The sequence below is a fragment of the Macaca mulatta genome, chromosome 13 (genome assembly GCF_049350105.2).
Source record: "Macaca mulatta isolate MMU2019108-1 chromosome 13, T2T-MMU8v2.0, whole genome shotgun sequence".
NCBI lineage: Eukaryota > Metazoa > Chordata > Mammalia > Primates > Cercopithecidae > Macaca > Macaca mulatta.
Window position 1 is genome coordinate 11,251,264 of NC_133418.1, and position 15,119 is coordinate 11,266,382.

The 15,119-nt window shown below is 39.8% G+C and overlaps 1 long non-coding RNA gene across 1 annotated transcript in view; it reads left to right on the top strand.

The window, feature by feature from the left end:
- Positions 1-14,133, top strand: part of LOC144333682 (uncharacterized) — a 268,787-nt gene extending 254,654 nt beyond the window's left edge. The window contains exon 4 of the long non-coding RNA XR_013402611.1: positions 12,609-14,133. This is a non-coding gene — a long non-coding RNA (uncharacterized LOC144333682). The remainder of the gene's footprint in view (positions 1-12,608) is intronic.
- The last annotated feature ends 986 nt before the right edge of the window (positions 14,134-15,119 follow it).

Below are 15,119 nucleotides of genomic sequence, written 5' to 3' on the forward strand. Positions count from 1 at the left end.
TTGCATTGCCTTTTTGGATTACTTTTCTGTCTGTCCTACCAGACCACAGGCTTCTTAAAAAACAACAAATGTGTATGTAACATCTAGTTTCTTAATGTAATTGTTTTAAGTAAAACTAAAGCTGAGAAAGGGCATAGTGAGTGACGGGGAGTATCACAGATAGGGGACATCATGGTGGGGGTGTGGGTGTTCTCTGAGGAAGTCAGATTTGAGCAGACACTTGAATGAAGAGAGGGTGTTGGCCACGCAAGTAACAAGAGGGAGAACAGGCCAGGGAGAGAGAACAGCACGTTCAGATCTCCTGTGGTGGAGTGCTTTTGGCGTGGTCAAAGAACATTGTGGTAGCCGAATAATGGCTCTGCAAAGATAGCCACGTCCTAATCTCCAAAATCCGTGAATATGCAAGGTCCACATGGCAAAAGGGACTTTGCAGATGTGATTAAGTTAAGGATCTTGAGATGGTGAGATTTTCCTGGTTTTCCAGATGGGCCCGATGTAATCACATGGGTCCTTGTAAGAGGGAAGTTGGAGTCAATGTAAATAGTGATGACACAAGCAAGAGGCTACAGTGAGGACCAGAAAAGGCCTCACTGTATTAGTCCATTTTCAAGCTGCTTACAAAGACATATTCGAGACTGGGCAATTTACAAAATTCCTTCCTCAGAGCCTTCGGAGGAATGCAACCCAACTATCACCTTGATGTTAGCCCAGGGAGACACATTTCAGACTTTTACCCTCTAGAACTGTATGAGAACTAACTTGTACTGTTTTAAGCCATACCTTTGCAGTAATTTGTTACAGCATTGATACGGTTTGTCTGTGTCTCCACCAAAATCTCATCTTCAATTCCCATGTGTTGTGGAAGGAACCTGGTGGGAGGTAATTAAATCACAGAGGCAACTCTTTCCCATGCTGTTCTCATGATAGTGAATAAGTCTCATGAGATCTGATGGTTTTAAAAAGAGGAGTTCCCCTGTACAAGCTCTCTCTTTGCCTGCTGCCATCCATGTAAGATGTGACTTGCTTCTCCTTGCCTTCCACCATGATTTTGAGGCTTCCCCAGCCACATGGAACTGTAAGTCCAATTAAACCTCTTTCTTTTGTAAATTGCCCAGTCTTGAATATGTCTTTGTAAGCAACATGAAAATGGACTAACACGAGCATTAATAGCAAACTAATACAAAATCAACAAGGATGAAAGAACATAAGGTTGGAGATGGGCAGAGGCTAAATCTGAGACCTAGAGCTGTGTTGGCCTAAACAAAACCTTGAGATTTGGACATAAAAGTAACAGAATGAGTGGTCTCATCCTCACAGCAAAAGAGTCAAACAGAAAACAAGACCTCATTGACATTCCATCCATTTTAAATACTCTTTAATATTTTGAAATATGAATCTTCCAAAATATTCTAGAGTCCTTCAAATGTACTATAATTTGTCCAGTCACCTACAGGAACAGTAAATTTAATTTTATTTAATCATAGAGCCCATTGAATGCTACTGAAGATATTATATAGAAAAATGTACATACACAAAATTTGGATAAATTTTCAGTTGCTTTATGGAACCATATGAAATGCATGCATTGATCTCAGCTTAAGGATCTTGGGTCTACATCCAGAATTATTGAGGAACATTTTTGAAAAAATCAACTTTTATGTTATTATTCCTTTTGTCTGAAGTTGGCTGACTTAGCCTAGGTCCTCTAACAGGGGCTGAGACTAGCTTTCGGATGCTGGTGGCTTACTTTGGAAGTGGGCCCAGGGAGCAAGAGTAGAGGGCAAGATGGGTGGGGATTGTAGCACGGAGGCAAAGAAAACAAATCCAAAGTTGTCTCACTGAGTTGGCACTAGATCTCCCCAAAGGGGTTTTGAAATGTGTGTGAGAACCGTCCATCTAGTGGATGAAAAGAGAAACCTGCTGACTCCTGTCTCCCATCCATTTCTAGTAGCTTCAGGGTCATGAATTCTCCTGCACTTCCAATTGTACAATGGTGAATGTTGAGTAGCTTCTCAGGCCTTCTGTGGCCATAAAGTCAGAGAAACCATAGAGCAGGAAACAAGAGGTAGAGGGGTAGCCCTGGTGCAAGGTCTGGGTGCTGAGCATTGCCCCTGGCAGAATTGACAAACATTTGCTCAGAAGTAGTCTCTGCTACAGCAGACAGAGCAGAAGGAGGGGCCCAGGGAATTTACAGTAATGCTCCAAAGGTGCCCCTGGCATGTGACACATCCTCAAAAAGTTCATCTTTCTTTGACAGGAGAGAAAAAAAATGATTTTCACATACAATTACTTTTAATCATCCAAATTTAATCAAGGTTGTCTTGACTTTTATAAATGCATTGTTTAAAAATGTACCTTTTCTCCTCATGCATTTACAGTCTATATGTAGATTATTTAATTAAACTGTATCTATTATTTATAATAATGCATAAATGTACTGCACTGTTTGCTTATTTTATGCACTGGAGCAAACAATTTATATATCTTTTTCTCAATGCATTCTTACAACAAATCTATGAAATAAGTACTATTATCCTTTTCTTCATAGATAAAGAGAATGAGATGATTATATCACTCACCAAGGGCCAGCTGGGTAGTATGGGGGTTGAGGAGGGATAAAGGGGAAAGATTTAAACACAGGGTTTTCTAATACCAGGGCTATAAGTCACTATGTTTCTCAAAATCTAGTGTGCCTCAGAGCCACTTGGAAGGCTTGTTAGAACACAGAACACTCTTTTCTCCCCCCACTGGAGCTTCTGACTCTGCAGGTCTGTTGAAGAGCCTGAGAATCTGCACTTCTAACAAGTTCCCAGCAGATGCTGCTTCTGGCATGAGGACCACACGCTGAGAGCCAGTCACTACACCATGCTAACCAACCTCTCTGAGGGACACACCACTTCAAAACAGCAGCGTGAGATCCTTCCAAACCACATTCCCAAACATTTATTCTCCTGTTTCATCTTGACTTTAGTGAAAAGATGATATTGGAGAAGTTCTTCTGAGATGACCTCTTTCTGGAACACAGTGATTTTCTTTGCCACCCCCCCACCCCTGCCCCACCCAATCCCTAGTACATGACCAAGGGTTTTGGGCCCATTAGCTGTAAAAACGGGCTCAGCTCCCAAGACATTTTCTTGTTGGAATGCCAAAGAAGCACATCCATCTTACAAATGATGTTTCAACTCTGCTAAAATATAAATATTTATGAGAGTGAGGTTAGCTATTTGGCATGCGATACATACTTTTTTGTTAAAGTTTTCCCATTAAAAGACAGTTGCTCAGGAAAGCCTTAGAAACGAATATTGCATTTTGTTTCATAAAGATTGTGGAAAGCTAAACAGCGAGAGGATCCACATTCCAATTGCTGATGAGAAGTGAGGACATGTTCCCACAATCATTCTGTGCTAATGAATTACAGTCTCAACATGTAGCAAGCCTCAGCATTGTGTTTCCAAGACATAATTAAGGAAGAAAAGTATTATAGTATTATGACTTGAAGAATGAAATTTATGAAAGAAGAGTGACTGGAGGAGAAGATTGTAGCAGAGATTGGCTGACCTAAGAGAAAAAGCAGTTCAGGAAAGGCACAGTGGAAAAACAGCCATGCAAACTGGATCCTAGCATTCTCTGCTGGGTCCTGGTACTTTTGAGTATGGGATATGGATGCAAGCAGACGTAAGAGTCTACCAGGGTTAAGAACACTTTGTAGGCAGCCACACTTAGTTGTTCCGGTTACAGCTTGTGAATATAGGGTGAAAAGATTGTTCCACACTATTAAAGTCAGGATGTCAAATCCATGCTACAACACTGGAATGTGGCTAGATTTAGGAAAAGAAATCTCTACTCAGGTGTCTAGAAGGTCACTTAGACCATTTATTTTGAGATGTGAATTTTATCTCTCAAAGACTTAATGGGAAAATGTGATCTTGGAGTCAAACAGACCTAATTTTATGCTCCGTTCTGTCTTGGGTTACATTGGTGAGTCTGTATGAGCCTTGATTTTGCTCATTCAGTTCCCTCCTTTTGGAATGACGCTGACCTTGCAGGGTCAATGTGAGGAGTACCAGAGGCACAGTCATCACAACTTGGTCTTGTATGATGAAATGTTTCTTGGGGCTCTGTCTGCTCGTATTTAGAGGTTTAGACAGATAAAATGTTAGGTGTAGGTTCAACTCATTGAACAAACATGGCAACATTCCTTTTAAGTTGAACATACCTGCTACTTAACATCCTGAATTAGAAGTTGAAATATAGGAGAGAAACAACAAAGATTGGAAAGAAATGGCATAAGAAAAGAGAGAGGGAGACAGGGGCTGGGGGAAGGGAGGGGTTAGGAAGGGAGAGGAGGGGAGGGAGAGAATAAGAATGAGATTGAGAGGAAACAGGAGGATATCTAAAAGTATGTGGCAACTGAAGGTATCCAAAGTCATCCAGGACCACAGAACCGATTGTCTTCTTGTTCAGCATTGCCAGCTCTGTGAGGCTAAACTAGGTGCTCCATATGCATCATTTCATTTAATTCACAGCACTTGGATAGCAAATACAATGTTTGTTTCCACTCTAAAGACAAGGAGTCTAGATGAGCTGCAGTGATGCTGAAAAGTGATCTTAACCACTGCACCCCATGCCTTTAGTGCTTAGCCCACCTTTCCCAATGTGCCTACCCCCCAAGGTGCCCTGTTTCTCCCCCTTCCCACAAACTCTGAAATATTTGTCAAACCTATGAGGTGAAGACAGAAAGGATTCTTGTAGAGTATTGCAGCTTACATTTCTTCATTTTGATCCGAAAATTTGGGGGTAAAAGGCAGAAGTCTGTAAGGAAGAAAATGGCGAAAAGACATGCCATGACTGAGCCTTACTCTCTGTAACATTTTATTTACAAATGTGCTGGAGAAAAATTCATAGGAGAAGTTTGGGGCCTTGGAGAGTGAAGAGGGAAATCTGAAAATAATATTTAAAAAAAAGCAGAAAAAGAATAAAAATGCACCTTCAAAGCCATTATAGTTTTATTATGATTTTCAACTTGAGAGAGGACAGAAACAAAAGTATCTATATGAATGCTCTTTCAGATGACTCATCAGTGAGTTAGCATACTCTGGGATATTCTGCTTTCATGAGGACATATGGATATGTTAATATTTGGAAGTGCTTAAAATGATGGTTTAGGTTGACAATATTTGCCGAGTTATTGTCATGAAGAAGTTTTAGCATGAGCCTTAACATTATTTTAAGCTATCAGATTTCAGTAATTCCGGTACTATTGATTCAAATAATGTTAGTCTTATTGAAATAAGTGTATGTGAGAAGTGGAATAATTCTTAGATTTTGAGAATTTATTCGTTCTAATCTCTCTTTAGTCCATGCTCCATTTAAACTATCCTGTTCAATTTTTAGAAGAGCAACAAAGAGACTTAAAATACTCAACTCTCTCTCTCTCTTTCTGTCTCCCTCTCTCTCTCTCATGTAATAAATGACAGAGTAAATCAGCACATTTCAAGAGTTAAAAAGATCCACTCTTGTTGTATCTTATTTTTAAGAAAAATTAACTCAACATTTACTTACTGGGCATCTACCAAGACCCACATTGCAGTAACCATTAGAGATACCAAGAAAAGCAGTAATTGTTGCTCTTAACCAATCAAAATATAGACCAGGAGATAGAAAAATAAATAGCATATGCCTTGATACTTGTTATAAACAATCACAAGGTATTAAGGCATTAAGGTTGAGAGGCTACCACTGCTTCAAACTCCTCACACGGTAGTTTGTTTTTCTAGAACAACCATAAGCAGAAAACTACAACATTTAGTCCAATATTGAGGTGTGTGTTGGGTTCTTCCCATGTCATACTTCAAGACTTTGTGATTCAATTTGGGACTGGTAATGGTATTTCCCAAGGCTTAGTAATATCCATCATCATTTAAGTACTGGGATTTCAAGATGATCACTAGAAAACTACTTATGAAGTACTCCTGGCATCTCGCATTTCTCTGAGGGACTTGGAGAAAGTGGCCAGAGCTGTCAGCTAAGTGTTTGCTCATACAGTTTGCCTTAGATAGGGATCACAAAATTTGGACTTCTCTCCCATTCTACCCATCCAGTATTTCCAAACATATTACAGCTTTAAATTCTGTAGGGGACTGAAGGACTACTTAAAGAATGAAGAGAAAAAAGTGACTATCCAGTTTAAATTTTCTAAACCACTCCACTGAGCTCTAGCAGCTCCATGTATAGCAAATGGAAAATTCAGTCTGTTCAGAGCCTATCCTCACAAGAAAGACATTTGACATTAGAAAACACTAGACTCCCCACCTCTCGCCCTGACGTGCTCAAATCAACATGGGATTTCAGGAGCAAATCTCTGACTTTGTGAATTGGACAATTTTTTGTATACTTTTGATTTTTTTCTTTTTTTTTTTTTTTGCAGTGTCTTGCCTGCTCCCAGGAATGCCTTAGCACTGGAAATAGATTCAGTCTCTTCCCTTTGATTTCCATGAAGTCCTTAATTTGTTCTTTTATTATATTTTGTGGCGCTTCTGGTTTGGTTTTCTTGCTGTGATGTGGGAACCCTGTTGCACCTCTGGAGTTATTTTTGTATTTTAAAAGATGTCAGTGAGTTACTGAATTCTTTTGGTTTCCATTTTACGTTCCTTCACTGAGGTACTAAATTTCCTTACACAAAAAAAGGAGCAACATAACAAACAAACAAACAAAAGCAAAGCACTGAGGCAGGTGGATCACCTGAGGTCAGGAGTTCGAAACCAGCCTGACCAACACCGCAAAACCCCATCTCTATTAAAAATACAAAAATTAGCCATGCATGGTGTCGTGTGCCTGTAATCCCGGCTGTTCTGGAAGCTGAGGCAGCAGAATCCCTTGAAGCCAGGTGGGGTGGAGTTTGCAGTGAGCCAAGATCATGCCACTGTACTCCAGCCTGAGTGACAGAGCAAGACTCCATCTCAAAAAAAAAAAAAAAAAAAAAAAGGGGAAGCAAATGATAGGGGAAAACAACGACCAAGTGTATGGTGGGTCCTTCCACCCACACAAGAGTTGCTCCTTAGTGTAGGGTTTTGTTGGAATCCCTCTCCTCCAGTTTTGGACTTCCGTGACTGGCAGCTTCTTTCTAGACGAGAATTTTCCCCTGCTGGAATAGAAAAGCCACCCAGCTCCTGCTGAATGCCCGCCTGTGGGTGATGTGACAGGCTGAGCCTTGCTGTTTGGCTCTTATGTTCATTACAAAATAAGTTTCACCAAGCTATTGCTTAGGAGTCAGAGAATGAAGTTTCAGTGACTATTAACAAAGAAGAATATAATCTATTAAAGAACTGGAGCATTTGGCCGGGCGCGGTGGCTCACGCCTGTAATTCCAACACTTTGGGAGGCCAAGGCAGGCGGATCACAAGGTCAGGAGATGGAGACTATGACTATCCTGGCTAACACGGTGAAACCCTGTCTCTACTAAAAAGTACAAAACAATTAGCCGGGCGTGGTGGCAGGCGCCTATGGTCCAGCTACTTGGGAGGCTGAGGCAGGAGAAAGGCGTGAACCTGGGAGGTGGAGCTTGCAGTGAGCTGAGATCGTGTGGTGTCACCACACTCCAGCCTGGGCAACAGAGAGAGACTCTGTCTCAAAAAAAAAAAAAAAAAAAAAAAAAAAAAAAAAAAGAACTGGAGCATTTTATATACTTGACACAGAAAATAAGAGGTACAGAATTTTAAAAACTCATGCCAGTCAGAGAGCAGATTTTCTTTTTTGTATAGGGGAATAATCTCTTTTTTGTTCTATAAATGAAGAAGATTGGATTCCCTGTCTTAGGGGAGGGTAGAACCTTTTTGGCTCACTGAAGCCTGAACTTTTTGTAAGAGCCCTTGATATATGGCGGTTCTGCAGAGAAGGGATCCATCCCCCTGGTGAGTGTAGTTCAAAGTGGGAAATTTATGTTCCCTGAAATGCGTTGAGAAAGTTCAGTGCTGATAACATGAACCCAAGACCTCCTCAGTAGGGGCCCTGAGCTTGGAAGCCCTTTTGCTCGTGACTCATGACAGCCTTGGGCTTGGGGGAGCTGAGCATCCAGTGGGTACCAACAGAGTTCCGCCCTTGGAGCCCAGTGTGAGGCATTGCCACAGAACCGGCAGGGATGAGGGCAATGGCAGGCGTCTACCCCGTAATGCACAAGTGCCCACCAGGCTACACTAGGTCCCTGACTAACAGTGACACCTTGTGACAGCAGAAGACGCAGTGTAACCATTATCTCAGGGGCCAGAATAGTCAGTTATTAATAGATCGGAAAGACTTTTTACCATGGACCTAACTCTGGAGTTTAAAAAATTATTAGCAATACCCCACATATTTTCCTTGTTAGTAACAGTGTTAGTAGATGGGCTGATTTGACAGCAGGGAAACTTTCACATCCTCTGCCCTTAGATCAGTAGGTGTGGGGAGAGAGGCAGGTGGTAGTAAGATGCCAAAAGCAACCCCACACATCCAAGCTCATAAATCACCCGTGGAGTGACATTTACAACTCTTACTTAAGTACTTAACGATTTTAAAATACAAGGTTCACAATTGGGTTAACTTAGGGAGTCATTGAATGTTTGACTGATGAACTGAAAAGGCAGCGTGCATGTGTGTGTGCCTGGGTGTGTGTACATGTATATTTCCCTAATGGAAACTCAGCTACGGTCCCACCTCACTAGATAATCCTGGCTCATTCAGTGGAGGGCATCACACTCACAGGCTTAGCTAGGAGAGACTGACTTTTGTGCATTGTCTGTGCTTCAGAGGATCTGCTGGACTCCAAGGAGCCTATGGTCAGCTGTAACCCCCCATACACAGAAAAGACTTTTTCTCACCCACTCTACCTAAAACCAGTCTCTTTTAGTGTAACAGAGTCTTGAGAATCTATGTGATTCTTTGGTGCCTCATTCTGAACTGGTCCTTTTGTGGAAGGTCGAAGTGTCCTCAGTGGGAATGCTTCATGTTCAGGTGACTATCGCTAATGTCTGAGCCTGGAAAAAGTCAAAGGATGCTCAAGGAGTGAGGTTGTGTTGATTATTTCAACGTAATTTTATAAAAATCAGGCCCAGAGATGGTAAACTACAGTTCTTTTTTACTTAAAGAACATAATATTGAGAATTCGTTAGCAGTCAAACCAAGCAAAATTTCTCCCACCTACGGTCAGTGCTGTATTTTGAGAAACAGGTGGAGAGTTATGAGAAAAAGTCACTGCGTTATAAGAAAAAGTCACTGTGTTATTGATCTGTGTTAATGGCAATGCAGATGATGACAGCAGATGAATTTCAACGTCTGAGCTAAAGAATTGTGGACCTTTTGCCCTAAAAATGGAGAAAATTTAAAATGGTCTAAGAATCCCCTTGTTCTAGCCTTTCCCTCTCCACTTTTTAACACATGGAGCTTTCCTGCAATTTAAGGAACCACATTCCAGAACACTAGGTTTAGAGAAAAGATAGGCTAGAGTAGAAGCAAACTGACAATTTATACTTTTTTTCTGCCTTCTATATAAGTTAGTGGGCGTTAATTAACAGGTGTGAAAAATTCAACATTACAGAGTAGGGTTATTAAACATTTTTAGGACCAATACAGTGGCAACAGCCTCCATCAGTGTAATATACCCTCCTACGAGTAGTGCTTAATTACAGGGATTAGCAAGCAATGACTCTCTTAGTTAGCTTTAATTTTTCCAGACATATTCCAGCCAAAAAGCCTGGCTCCTCCATTTCACTACAGTGTGGATGATACCAGTGATGAATCCAGTGGCGAGAAAGCGACTAGAAGACAATCTATATAATTGGCTGAAATGACATCTCTGAGGAACAGATGCTCTGTAATCTTGCAAATCAAATTAAAAGCAAAACAAACTATTTCCTTTTAACTGTGACCAAATTCAAATGTCCTTTTGGTATTAAAGGAGCAAAACAGTCTTAATTGTTTATTGATTATTCAAATCATATAAGCTTTAGATATATGAGTGTGGCTTAACCGGTTCTTTTTTAGCACAGGGGTCAGGGCTTAATGTCAAAGCCAGGCACCAAGAATCTCTGCTGCGTGAGAATGAGTCTTGATATGCCTTCTCTGTTTGGGACGACCTGGGATGTGGAGCGCAGAGGTGGCCCCATCCCTAACTTGTGGGTTGCAGGAGCATTATAAGTAGTTTTTCTAGCCGACTGAAAATGAGCCTTGAGACATCTATATGGAACCTTCGGTTTCGTTTCTTTTGCCGTGGGGACACCTGCCAAAAGTGAACTGGCAAAGGATAAGAAGCAGAGGTGGGTGGGGGCATCCTCAAAGATGATCTGTTGCTACCCAAATGAGTTTTTGGTTAAAGTCTTTGAGCACAGTGCAAGAATGAAAAATGGAGTGGGAGGAATATTTTTCAGCTATTTTGCAATCTAATAATGTCAGCTTTTAGGGTTGAGGAGAAGGAAAATATGGAGGGCAACGGAAAGGATTTAAGAATATTCTGAGATTAAAATGTTATCTTTAAATATTGTACTTCAACTACGCAGCGACCAAGGACTTTCATGCTGCCTGCCAAGGGTGACTAAATCTGTTTCCTTGTAGTAGAAAGTAATTAGCTGTTCCCTGACACCACTAGGTGGAGATGTAGGTTTACCTAGTGCCGACTCCCTGGCTAAAAATGGCCTGTGGTGGCTGAAAAATCCTTAAGAAAAATTTTAAATGTTCAAGATTGATCAATTATGAACCATGTTGGTCAGAAATTCACACTAATCTTTAAGGGCCCATCCCCTTAGATTTAAAAAAAAAATCCTACATCACACAACAGCAGCAAAAATCCTTCAGTGCGCAGTTGTAAAGTTGTCCTTGTGAATTATTATTTTTGAAGCCATAAGCTCTGATGTTTAAGACTCTGAGAGAATAATCACGCCATGTTATAAATTGTCTGCTGCCAATACACACATATTTTCCTTTATTCTCACACCAGCTGCTAGCTCATGCTATCAGTGGTCAGGAACAAACAAACAAAAACTACCCCTAAAAAAAAACAGCACAGAGCTTCCTTTCCAACTTCACCCATGGAAGTGTGCCAGGAACTGGCAGGAGTTGGGAATTGTGCGTTCGAGTTTAAGGGGTTGTTTCTAAATGTAGTACTTTTTGAGAATCTCATTACCTCACATCTTGATGTGTGAAGTATGATTCACAGTGCAGTTTGCTAAAGGCTAGTTAGCTCTTGTCTCAGCGGTCTTAGGTGTCTAATATCCTATTAATCAAACCTTAGTGAAATGAAGCATTTCAGTTTGTTTTGGCTAAGCCTCTTCTCTCTACTGAGTTGACCCCTTTTCTTTTATGTAAACTTTTCTATGCCCATTGGTGGATGGCATGGGCTATCAGATGGCTTCCAGAATAGACAATGGATACCAACCGTTTTCTAGAAAGGCAGGGAGTCATTTATTATTCCTCCTTTCACACTTTGTCTCCCAGATGAAAATGCTTCTGAAGTTCATTTAATCATTCACTCACATTTTCTCTCTCCCCCATTCTCTCAATCTCTTTCATAGAAAGAATACCTCATAGATTTCATCTAAGTTGCACATGTAACCCTACCCTTCAGAGGGGCTATTCCACCTGCTAGGATCCCATTTAAAGACCCAATTTTCTCAGGAAGTAAAGGGACTCTCCATTTATGGCCAGGAAAGTTCAAACAGTAATGTAGTCATTGCTTCATTACAATTACGCAAGTCAAAATCTCTTCAACAATGAATATCAAACTTGAAAAATGGTGAATTTTGATAAGAAAGCCATCAGGCCAAAATACATTAAAATTCTTATTTAATATTTTCTCCTTAAAATTTCAAAATGCTAAAAATTGTTATTACTGTGCAGATTAATCTATGAAGAAAGGCAGAAGTCATTTTTAGTGTCCCCTATTTACCAGTTTAAAAAAAAAAAAAAGAAGGAACAAACAATTAAACATTTAAAAACCAAAATTTATATCTAACATATTGCTCTCCATTTTGCCATTAATTTCTGTCTACAATAAGGTAATATTAAGATAACCTTCAATTTGTTTCTTTAATGCACACCCACAATACAGAATCAGATAATTTGTTCACAATGGGTACTATGTAAAGGAAGCCCCATTTTTTAATTTCAATGATGAACTTTTTAAAAAACCATATTTTATGGCAGTAAATGTCACATTTATTAGATATTTTCTGATTCTAGGGGAAGGGGACTCGGTGTGGAACACATCTTTCCTTGAATAGACATTAAATGGAGGCACGTTATGAGCAGAGCATTGCAGAGGGTTGGGGAGGATGCAGGGCTGACCAACCCTGGTCTACACCGACAGGAGTCTCATAGGCTAATCACAGGGTTCATGCATTTTAGGAACACCGACATCAGCACTTTATGAATATTATCTGTAAAATGGCTCTTCTCTCTTTAGCAAAAGGAGCCCTAGAGTTTTTGGTAGAAATGTAAAATCTTTTATCCACAGAGAAAAATAAAACTTACCTTTATTAATAAGATACAACTTGTGTGTGTGCTTAATATGTGCTAGATACTATACTGATTTAATCCTACAAAAGCCCAATGAGGTGAGTAAAATTATTGTTCTCATTTTGCAGAAGAAATTGAGTAACAGAGAGGTGATGGAAGGTGCCGAAGAAGACACAGCTAATGGGTGGTGAGGCTACAACTCAGACCTAGGTAATTGGACAGCAACATCAAGGATCTTTCACATTTTGCTGTCAAATATGAGTACGTATTTGCTTTCAATATCTTGTAACATTTTAATGGTGTTTTTCTTAAATAACTTGAACATATGAGTTATCTACAGAAATACCTTATAGAAGTACCACTTTTGTCAGAAGGGATGCATGTATTTTTTTTTCCTCAGGTCAAGTCCTCTTGCATATAATGCTATATTTAATATTTAAAAATGACATTTTTAACAAGTCACTCGTTCTTTCAAAATAACTATAAACCATATTTTAAAAATTTTATTGTGCTGGTACACTGAATTCTAAAACTATACGTTTATATGAGAAGTGATAGTTGGAAAACCTGTAGTTATTTATTAGTCTACATTATTCCTTGGTATAGGTAGAAATGAATTAAGACAACAAAACATTTTAAGAATAAAACTCCATATTGATAAGTGAAAAGAACTGTTTCAAGCAATACTCATAAATATCTCACACACACATTCAACACATACATAAGATTGTTTCTCTGCAAACTCATAAGATCAACATGAACTTTCTTTGCTCAAGGGAGACGGACACTTTTGAATCATGAATATTGAAAAGTGAAAGTCAAATTTCAGACAAACTAAAACTTAGGAAAGTCCATATCTAGAAAAATCCAAATCAGAACTTTGTGCGTGCCAGGAAGAAACGAGATTTCACCCTTTCCTCGAACTCCTCACTCTCCTCAGTGAGATCCTGTCCCCTTTCATCCTGCATAAGTCTAAATGCTACCCAATCATTACAGATTGGGACGGAAAAACGAGTGCTTGCCTGATCAACTTTCTCCTGAAATATTAAATATTAAGAAAGGTCTCAGGGGAATCAGTCCTTGATATGATAACACACTGATGCGTGTGTTCCATGTGCTGACACAAACTTGCCTTCTGAGAAGTCAGTCATCATGAAACTAAGGGTCATGGAAAGAAACCTCACGTAAAAACAAAACAAAAGGATTGGGTTGGTAGATGAAGTAGAGAGGAAAATTAGTTTCAAGAAAGCTTCTTACTAACCAGTTATTTTGGCTTATCTTCTTGTCTGTAATAACTCCAGCTGGCCCCCAAATGAAACGTTCAAAGAAAGGCAAGCAAGCACTGCAGAAGAGATGGACTCAAATGGACTAAAAAGGCAGAGCTTGTTTTTGGCTGTAGCGCCCTTTTGCCATGACAAAGCTGGGGAAAGGAGACACACAGTCTGTCACATTTATTTCTGATCAATCTACATAAGAATTGTCAGGCTGGCACGTTGGATTACTGCTGACTTGTGAGTTGAGATCCATTTGCTTCAGGTTTTCACTTTTCATTCTTAGAAGCCCTGGTCATCTCCACAAAAACTGTATTTTGTGGATGTTTTCATTGTTGGGAATGTTGATCAAATTAGGTGGGAAAAAAAAAAGGAAGAAAAAGGAAGAAAATGGAAGATGGCCACCTTGAGATTCTCCTGCGTTGACAGAGTATACATTTGATCAAAATGCAATGTCATTCGTCTTTCGTGGCTCTTTGTCGATCATGTTTGCTGGAAGGATAAGTGAACTCCATGAAAAGACATTTATCTAAATTATCCTGATAAAGTGCCATCACTCTGGGTAAAAAGAAAAATGAGCGAGAAGGCCAGACTGTACGCACATGCCTTCCACTTGAATTAACCGAGCAAAAACATATAAAGGCACATCATGTAACTAGTATTTTACATACATATGTGTGTGTGTGTGGTGTGTAACTAGGATCTACTGTACTAAAAGTTATCTTTGTGCTTATTCAACTCTTAAAAACACTATCAAAATCCTTACAATGTACCGACATTGATATAAACCAAGAATCATCACGGGCTCACTGATAGAAAGCTAGTAACCAAATTGTAAACAAATATAGGTAATGTCTGAGAGTCTATGCTGACAAGTAGATAAGAAGATAAATGTAGAGTTTTTCTTAATTAGCCTTTCTTAATTAAAAACAGGAGCAGTATTGTGATCAAAATGAACTCTGGTGGGAGCCTGGTCACTTGGTCTTCTGGGTATCACTTGAGGAAAATTAGATTTTTTTTTTCCCTTCTAGGATAAATTGTGCACTAAAGAAGGAATAAATGGTGTCTGTGAGCAGTGTCCCCTTGGTTTTTATCTGCGTGAGATGGATGTGCCTCTTGTCGTTTTCAGAATGGCGTGGGGGCAGACTTAGCCATCATTAGCACCCCAGGATGGATCCAATTCACTAATTACTTATGCTGTCCTGGTTCACTGAGATTTAAGTACCAAGTCAATCCCATTATCTGCAGTCTCCCAAGCTTGCCAGAGCCATCCGTCTTTCATGGAAAAGAAGCACAAGGGTTATCAATTGGGCCCTGCAAGACTTGGGATTTTCCTACTTTGGGAGAAGGCAAGATTAGTCCTGACTC